The sequence below is a fragment of the Mus musculus genome, chromosome 2, assembly GCF_000001635.26.
Source record: "Mus musculus strain C57BL/6J chromosome 2, GRCm38.p6 C57BL/6J".
NCBI classification, from domain to species: Eukaryota; Metazoa; Chordata; class Mammalia; order Rodentia; family Muridae; genus Mus; species Mus musculus.
In genome coordinates this window covers 121,382,925-121,391,632 of record NC_000068.7, presented here as the reverse complement: position 1 = coordinate 121,391,632, position 8,708 = coordinate 121,382,925, and positions in this window count along the sequence as shown.

The following is an 8,708-nucleotide window of genomic DNA, read 5'->3' as shown; positions in this document are numbered from 1 at the left end:
TTGTTTGTTTGTTTTGTTTTGTTTTTCTTTTTTAAGATTTATTTATTTACTATATGTAAGTACCCTGTAGCTGTCCTCAGATCTTCCAGAAGAAGGAATCAGATTTCGTTACGGATGGTTGTGAGCCACCATGTGGTTGCTGGGATTTGAACTCAGGACCTTCGGAAGAGCAATTGGTGTTCTTAACCACTGAGCCATCTCGCCAGCCCCCTTGTTTTGTTTTTCAAGACAGGGTTTTTCTGTGTAGCCCTGGCTGTCCTAGAACTCACTCTGTAGACCAGGCTGGCCTCGATCTTAAAAATCCACCTGCCTCTGCCTCCCGAGTGCTGGGACTCAGAATACAGTGCTTGTCTGACATGTGCATAGCTTGGGCTCTCATCTCAGGGAGAAAAACAAAACCAGAAGTGCTGGAGCTTGCTTGATGTTGCCCCTGCTAGAATCACACTAGGTCAAGGCAAATTTAATCTTTCTCTCTCCTTTGAAAACTTATACTTATTGATGAGCATGATGGGGAGCAGAGGCCAGCCTAGTCTAAATAGCAAGTTCCAGGATAGCCAGGGCTCATAGAGAGAAACTATCTCAAAACCAAAACAATAAAAAAAATACATTTATTTATTTATTTATTTATTTATTTATTTATTTATTTGTTTGTTTGTTTGTTTGTTTATTTATTTATTTAATATATGCCTATCCTGTGTCAGTGTCACAGAATGCATGTTGAAGTCAGAGGACAACATACAGAAATCAGTTCTCTCTTTTTACCAAATAAGACCTGCGGATCCAACTTGGTCTTCAGACTTGGTGGCAGGTACTGACCTTTACCCTCTGAACCATGTTGCTCCCCTCCCCTTTTGAGGCAAGGTCTAGAACTCCCTACATACAGACAGTAGGCTGGCCTCAAGCTCCCGTCTGAGTGCAGTGGTTTGCAGGCATTTGCCACTATAACCACTTCTCTCTCTCTCTCTCCTCTCTCTCTCTCTCTCTCTCTCTCTCTCTCTCTCTCTCTCCTCTTTCTCTTCTCTCTCTCTTCTCTCTCTCTCCTCTCTCTTTTAAACAAACAAAACCAGGGGCCTAGTGAGAGATAGCTTAGTGCTTAAGCATATCTACTTGGTTCTTGCCCAGAACTCAAGTTAGGTTCTAGTACCCATCCCAGGTAGCTCACAGCCACATGTAATTCCATCTTCAGGGGGTCCAACACCTTCTTCTGGCTTATGTAAGCACTTGAACTCATGTGCACATACCCACATACACATAATTTAAAAAATGTAAAACCCAACAAAACAGGTGCTCAAGGAGACGTCAAACTCATTATGTGTGAGAATGATGTTAAATTCTGATACCTCCACCTCCCAAGTGCAAGGATTATAAGCAGGGCCACCATGGCCAGATTTTTTTGTTTTTTTTTCAAGACAGGGTTTCTCTGTGTAGCCCTGGCTGTACTGGAATTCACTCTGTAGACCAGGCTGGCCTTGAACTCAGAAATCTGCCTGCCTCTGCCTCCCAAGTGCTGGGATTAAAGGTGTGCGCCACCACTGCCCGGCCAGATTTTTTTTTTAATTAAAAAATGTTTATGTAGTATGGGGTGACATTAACATACCACAGTGTATCTGTGGTGGTCAGAGGAAAACTTGCAGGAATGACTTTTTTCTTTCTACTGTGTCAGTCCTGGGGACTAAATTCAGGTTATCAGGCTTGATGTCAGTCTTTGCCAACTGAGCCATTTTACCAGCTCTCTCTTAATTGTTTGAGACAGGGCCATATGTAGCTCAGCTTAGCTTCAAACTAGCTACATAGCCAAGGTTGTCTTTGAACTTTTGCTCCTCCTTCTTCACCTCCCAAGTGCTGGGATTGCATGTCTATACCACTATGCCTGGCTTATCTCTGATTTAGATATTTTATAGATATGTGAATTATAGATAGTTATGGTCATCAAACTAAAAGTGATGGGAAGGAACATAGAATTCAGATATATATCAAAATACAAACATGGATATATAATATTATATATATGGTTTTTTGAGACAGGGTTTCTCTGTGTAGCCTTGGCGTCCCTGGAACTCACCAGGCTGGACTCAAAATCTTAAGATCCATCTGCCTCTGCCTCTGCCTCTGCCTCCTGTGTGCTGGGATTAAAGGTATGGTATCACTACCACCTGGCATGCGCATATACATACATATATATACATATATATTATATATATTTGAAAAAATAATATTTATTCCAGCCTTAAAGGCTGGGAGAAGCTGAGGAGGAGGGTGACCCCAACCCCATAGGAAGACCAGCTAACTAACCAGGACCCCTAAGATCTCTCAGACACTGAGCCATTAACCAGGTAGCATACACTGCCTGATATGAGGCCCGCAACACATATACAGCAGAGGACTGCCTGGTCTGGCCTCAATGAGAGAAGATGCATCAAACTTTGAGAGACTTGAGGCCTCAGGGAGTGGGGAGGTCTGATGGGGTGGGGGTGGGAGACATCCTCATGGAGATGGGGGAGGAGGAATGGGATAAGGAACTGTTGGAGGATAGACCAGGGGGTGTATAATGACTAGACTAGAAAAAAATTAAATAATAATTATTATAATAACTTATTAAATCAATTATTTATTAAATAGAATTTATTAAATATATATATTTAAAAGATTTATTTATTTTATGTATATGAGTACAATACTGTTTTCAGACACACCAGAAGAGGGCATCTGATCTCATTACAGATGGTTGTGAGCCACTATGTGGTTGCTGGGATTTGAACTCAGGACCTCTAGAAGAGCAGCCAGTGCTCTTAACCACTGATCCATCTCTCCAGCCCAAATATATATATGTTAAATGAGCTTATGTTAAGATATTACATTGCTTCACACCTGAGCATTTGACAGTTGCTTTATCCTTGAGGTTGGATGCCCAGCAGCTGGAAGAGTCACCCAATGGGTGTCTTTCACTGGAGAGCCCAGAACTGGTGGTAACTCGGTCTGTAAGGGTAGGTACCTAAGTACTCCCGGTCTGACACTGAAAACCTGGGAAGTTCCTGGAGAACTTCTGGTCTGCAGTCAATGATAGAAGCTTGAAGTTGCTGGTTCTGATATCAACAAAGGAATGGGTGGTGACAGCAGTGCGGTAAATCACCTCAGTGACAAGGGTGAAGATCAAGTGAGCAGAAGATGGAGAACCGTACTATCAGTGTGTTCTCTGTGGTCTGGTGCCCTCCACATTTGGGGTGGGTCTTCCCATATCATTTAAGGCCATCAGGTACAGTTCTCCTCTCAGGGCATCCTAATGTGTAGCAGCTTGACCTTCAAACCGACTGTCACACTGCACAAAGGCAGAGGGAGAGACTGAATCCACAAATGTGGTGACAGTGTTGATTTGAGAGTTTGAATTACCTTTCTGATTGCTAGGATTAGAAAGAAGTAACTTAAGGGAAGGAAGGTTTATTTTGGTTTGGGGAAGGTATGCTGGGAAGAGCAGAAGGCTGGCTGCGCACACAGCATCCCATCCAGGAAGCAGAGAGTTAGGAATGCTGAGGCTCAGCTTGCTGGTTCCTTTTCTATGCATCTAGGAACCTAGCCCATGGAATGATGCCATCACATTTAGGGTGAGTCTTCCCAACTCAGTGAGCCCAATCTAGACACCCGCCCCTAACATAGCATGCCCTGAGACTTGTGTCTTCACTGATTCTACATCCTGTCAAGTTAGCAACCAAATTAACCACCACAGCTAGATAGCTCAGTGGGTAAATGTACCTGGTGCTAAATCTAACAAAACTTGAGTTTGACCGCAGGGACCCACAGACTGGAAGGAGAGAACTGTCTTTCAAAAGTTGTCTTTTGACCTCCACATGGGCACCATGGTTCAAGTGTCCCACTCCCACAAAAAAAATAAATGAAAATGTAATGTTTAAAAGCTAATAAAATATACCACATTTTCTGTATCCAGTCCTCTGTTGAGGGACATCTGGGTTGTTTCCAGCATCTGGCTCTTATAAATAAGGCTTCTATGACATGGAGGGACCCATGGCTCCAGCTGCATATATAGCAGAGGATGGCCTTATCTGGTATTAATGGGAGGAGAGGCCCTTGGTCCTGGGAGGCTCAATGCCCCAGTGTGGGAGGATGCTAGGATGGTGAAGTGGGAGTGGGGAGGTAGGTGGGTGGGTGGGGGAGCACCCTCATAGAAGCAGGGGAAGGGAGGATGGGATAGGGAGTTTGTGGAGGAAAAACTGGGAAGGGGGATAATGTTGGGAGCCGCCCTCACATTCGCCGTTACAAGATGGCGCTGACAGCTGTGTTCTAAGTGGTAAACAAATAATCTGCGCATGTGCCAAGGGTATTTCTCCACCCCATGTACTCTGCCTTCCCCGTGGCAACAACTCGGCCATGGGCTGCAGCCAATCAGGGAGTGATACGTCCTAGGCGAAGGATAACTCTCCTAAATAGGGACGGGGTTTCGCTTTCGCTTTTGGTTTTGTTTTTTGCACTCTTGCTCCTGAAGATGTAAGCAATAAAGTTTTGCCGCAGAAGATTCTGGTTTGTTGTGTCTTTCCTGGCCGGTCGTGAGAAAGCGTGCAAGAGGATAACATTTGAAATGTAAGTAAATAAAATAACCGATAAAATTTTTTTAAAAGCTAATTTAAAAAAGAGGACTAGGTGACTTATATTTAATGAAGCTCAACCACAAAGGCCATGAGGTAATTATGAGTCTCAGATTGCTTTGGTCTCCCTGCATTGTCCCAACATGCAGTTTCTGTTTGCCTCTACACGACAGAGATTGTTAAGGTATTGGTTAGATCTTAAATTCATTGCTTAGGTACAATCCACTGAACAAAATGAATCATCTGACTACAAAGGATCTAGAAAATGTGTGGAATGCTTGGTTATGCAGTAAACAATAAGTAGTTCAAAATAGTTACAGGAGACAATGCAAGAAGGAGAGAAATAATTGCAGCTTACAAAGGTTGGCATTCAGTCTTGTCAGTCAAGGGTCACCTTGTGGGAGCTTCTTTTTTTTTATTTTCTTTTTTTTAAAATTTTTTTTATTACGTATTTTCCTCAATTACATTTCCAATGCTATCCCAAAAGTCCCCCACACCCTCCCCCCCACTCCCCTACCTACCCATTCCCACTTTTTGGCCCTGGCGTTCCCCTGTATTGGGGCATATAAAGTTTGTGTGTCCAATGGGCCTCTCTTTCCAGTGATGGCGACTAGGCCATCTTTTGATACATAATGCAGCTAGAGTCAAGAGCTCCAGGGTACTGGTTAGTTCATAATGTTGTTGTACCTACAGGGTTGCAGATCCCTTTAGCTCCTTGGATACTTTCTCTAGCTCCTCCATTGGGGGCCCTGTGATCCATCCAATAGCCTTGTGGGAGCTTCTGTCCAGTGATAGTTCAGAGTTTTTAACTCCTTCGGCTGGCTATCCATCCCAACCATCACATCACAGTATTCCAACACCCCCCTCCCAGCATTTCATTTCATTTTAGCAGGACACGTGATTTTGCTTTTCCTCTGAACCCCTATAACTTTAGTTTGCTTGTTCTATTCTTTGACTACTTTAGGTTAAGATTTGTCTTGTTATTGGATCTTGCTTAACTGTAAGCAATAATCACTTACAGCTTTTAATGCACTTACTCCAACCCTTAGCTCAGTCTGCATCCTTAGCAGAAAGATTACCTACCTGCTGCTTACTACAGCATCACGTGGACCACCAAACTGAATCCCATTCTGAGTTAGGTGGTGGTGTCTGTTTCCTCCAAGATTTGAAACATCCCATGCTGCAGAAAGCTTCCTAAGCAGGAGGTAAAAAAAATTCAACATAGCTTCAGGATGTTCCTGAAACTGACCAGATTCATTAGGCTCCTCCCTCTGAGAGTAATAAAAGATGAGAGTACATTTCACAGTCAGAAAGCTGAGCTATAAAGAAGACTCTCAGACCAGACCAGATGCCTGGGAGAGGTTTAGACCAACCGAGGTATCTGGGAAGAACACTCTCCAACCCATTGATCTGTCTGTAGGCTGTGCAGACTGCTCCAGGTTCCCAGCTCTGTGATCTGTGATCTGTGCTGGGATGGGCTTTGGTGATACAGCTCTCTGAGTCATTCCTGCTTCTTCATCCATATTTCTGTAACCCCAATAAAAACTCACTCAATCACCAAATTGGACTTCAATGTTATCAATGCTTCAGTCTGTTGTGGGTTACTTGTCTGGGGTGAGTAGATGTGTGTGGGGTGCGTTCCCAAGAAAGATTTGTCACACAACAGATGAGTTCTCATTCCCATTCCTGACTCTGTAACATATTCTGTACAGCAAACTCATTGTATCCATGAGTTTCATATCTGTATATTCAACTATGAATTGAAAAAAGTTTAAAAATTATGAATGTGTGTATTTATGTGTGTTTATACATATGTATCTGGAGGCATTCAGAGGTCAGAAGATGGCTGCTGCATCAGATCCCCCTGATCTGGAGTTACAGGTAGTTGTAAAATGCCTGGCATATGTGCTGGTAAACAAACTTGGAGCCTCCTTAGGGGCAGGCAGTGTGTAATCTTAACCACTGAGCTATCTTTCCAGCCCCTACCAAAAAATTTTAATTATATTTGTACTGAATATATGCAGATATTTTGGTAGTTATTCCACAACAGATAATATAAGAACTGTTTGCATAGCATCTGCTTTATTTTGGGTATTATAGGTAATCTAGATATGATTTAAAGTGTGCAGGAAGATATGTATAAATGTAAATACTACTGCATTTTAAATTAGGGTTTTTAGAATAGATTTTGGAATCCTTTGGGATTCTGGAATACCATGAGGTGACTATTTGTTTTAAAGGTCTTGCAGTCATGACACTGCTTCAGGCCCTGAGTTACAGAATGCATAGCTATGTCTGGCAGAATGCTCAGCTATAAGTAGTTGTTAAAACTTTCAGGAAACATAGTAAACATGCAATGAGGATTTAAACCCAAGCTGTCTTAGTTTTTACTATTCTGTACACAGAGAGGGAAATAATTTATTATACTTGGTGACAGAATCAAAGGCAGACATCCAGGGAGCATTGCAGGATGGGCTGACACCAGTAGTTACCTTGGGCAGCCAAGACTATCTTCTGATTGTCCTTTGCTCTTTAGACTGGATGTGAAGCCCTCGGTGGGCAGAGGGGGAAATATTGGCAAAAGATGCATTAGACAGTTTAACTTTCCAACTTTTAGCAAGCTTTGAAGAATCTCTGTGCTATATTCAACTCATTGGAGGCATGAGTTAGCTCATTTCATTTCCTGGGGCCTCAATTTCCCTGTCTATAAAATGTTTTATACAAATTATTTTATTACCACATTAATTATATGTGATAATGAGTTTCATTATGACATTTCATACATGTACATAATGTATTTCGGTAAAAGCATCTGTTACTCTCACTGATACACGGTGTACACACACACATATACACAAAACATTGTTTTATTTTGCTGTGTGTGTGCGCGTGCGCGTAGAGAACAACTTTTGGTGTTAGTTCCCTCCTACCATCATGTAGTTCTGGGGATGGAACCCAGGCCATCAGTCTTGGCAGTAGACACTTTATCCACTGAACCATCTTGCTGCCCAAGGGTTTAAGGGAAGAGAATGGGAAAGTGTTTTAAGGAAAGAACAGGGGGAAAAGTTTGGGGGAAACCTCACTATAAATTGCTATTTGGAACTAGAGTCAAGTAAAGACCCATGGGGACATATAAGAGAAAAATGGAGCTGCTTCTATGGTAAAACACCAAAGGACAAATTACACTAGGCAGCAGAAGGGCCTGATGGCCCCAGGGATTCACTCATGGAATGCTACAGTGGTGTCTGTGGAGGTTTAGGCAGGCGCCTGGAAACAGTGCTGAAGTCAGGACTGGCTCTCATACTTTAGAGTTCACAGAGGCAAGGCAGAAGACAAGTAATTCTCTCCTTAAGCTGCATTGGTCAGTCACATGAAGATCAATTCTTCAGGTTACTGGAGAAGGTTTGTATGTTACCTGCTGCCCACCAAGGTGTCTGAAATGGTTGACTTTTTCATGCAGGAATTCCTCAAAGGTGAGGCTTTGAAGACCATGCTGGCCCAAAAGCCAACTCACCCTGGTCAGCAGATTTAGGTTAAGACATTTGTGGCTATTGGACTCTACCACAGTTATTATCAGCCTGGGTGTTTTATATGTTTCAGAGAATTAGTCTCTGTAATCTAGAGGGGTTTCTCCTTAACTAAACTATCCATTTTCTCTCTGTGTAAAGAAGGCTAGTGAGGGAACAAGATCAGCAAGCCTCAGCCTGTCTTGTCACAGTGTCAGGGTGCTCCTGTTCTATGCTGCTGTCTTAATTTGATTTTCTATGGCTGATAAAACTGATCAAAACCAACTCTCGGAGTAAAAGGGTTGTTTCCTCTTGAAGCTTACAGTCCCAACTCAGGGGAAGTCGGGGCAAGAACTCAGTGCCAGAGACTGGAGGCAGAAACTGAAGCAGACCCAGGGAGGAGCGCTGCTTACTTACTGGTTCCCCTGGCATGCTCAGTGTGCTTTTAAGAACTATCTAGAACCACCTGCCCAGGAGTAGTACCACTCACAGTGGTCTGGACCCTCCCATATCAATCATTAATCAAGAAGATGCCCCACAGAGATGTCACTGGACAATGGGATAGAGGCAGTTACTTAATTGAGATTCATTCTTCCCAGGTATGTCT